This window comes from Olea europaea, chromosome 7 (assembly GCF_002742605.1).
Source record: "Olea europaea var. sylvestris chromosome 7, O_europaea_v1, whole genome shotgun sequence".
Lineage (NCBI taxonomy): Eukaryota > Viridiplantae > Streptophyta > Magnoliopsida > Lamiales > Oleaceae > Olea > Olea europaea.
The window spans coordinates 8,307,901-8,309,194 of NC_036243.1; positions in this window are offsets into that span (position 1 = coordinate 8,307,901).

Consider the following 1,294-nt stretch of genomic DNA (forward strand, 5'->3'; position numbering starts at 1 on the left):
AGGCAAGTTAAGACCACATTTCTGTCTCCTAGAGAATGGACTTATCCCCATAGATTGGTCTCTTTCCTTAAGTCTCCAACCTTGGGCACGTAGAGGCAATTCCCTTAGGTGATCAAGAGCCCATCCTTGATCCAAAACCTCCTAGTAGCTCTCGACTTGGCCTGTTGCACTGCTGCTTTTTATTTCGTTCTCGAGAAAAGAATCGATTCTATATGAAAGTGGATTTTTCTCTAACTTCTAGTTTAGAACATTGACTATTTTATTAAGATTAGTCAAAATTTCATCCAGATAGATAATGCTTTTATTGGGATTTCATTAAGAGAACTTAAACACATGTAGGAATAAGCACATAAACCAATGGAGGGAAGAATGAAAATTCATTCATGTGCTTCTCACCAGTTGTAACATTGACTTTTTCTGAGGATCCTAAAATCCTTTCTGAGTCCTGATAGACGTTCAAATGTTGCCCGATGCCGGAAGTGCAGTGGATTGATAGTAGTGACCACGACACGTTTTCCTTTGGCAATTGCATTATGCTGTCAAAGGGTAAGGGCTTAGCCAACTAAATGACCTTTGCCAATGAAAACTGTTGACACACAAAAAGTTCGGCTCAAATCGAATATCCCAAGAAATGAAACCCAATTGGAAGATCTCCAAATCAGATAGCCCAAAGAACGGCCCAATCAGGATATTCAGGATAAAGGCCCAAATAGGGAAGCCCATGAACGTAGTAATACCATCGTCCAAGCTTGCAAGTCGCCCAAGATTTGAGCGAATGGATTGCCATGCAGTTGCCCAGAGCTATGACCCTCGCCCAAATCTTCGAGTCGCCTAGGATCTTAGCAAACATAAGATGTTATGGTTACCCAAAAGTGCGGTTAATGAAGCAGTTATTGAGTAACCCTATCACATCCACGATTCAAGGAATTCAATTGAAGACGGTTGAACGACAAAAACTAATGACAGCAGTTAGAGAAGGTAATTCCATGACAAGTTGGCCACTATGGAGAAAGTGAACAGTTATAGAGCGATCAAGTAGTTTTTAAGTGGTTGATCACGAAGAGATCATCCAGGGAGTATAAAAGGAAGAAAAGACATAAAGCAAAAGACCCCGAATCAAACACTCTCAAACAGAGAATATGTAACTTTCATTTCTTAGTTTAGATTTAAACACTTCTTTTCAATAACTCGTGTGATTGCGCCCCTTGGAGGCATTCTATTTTATTTTCCAATTGTAAAGTCATTGCTAATAAAAACACCCCTTTTTGGGACTTTGTCTCAAGAGGTTTGTCCC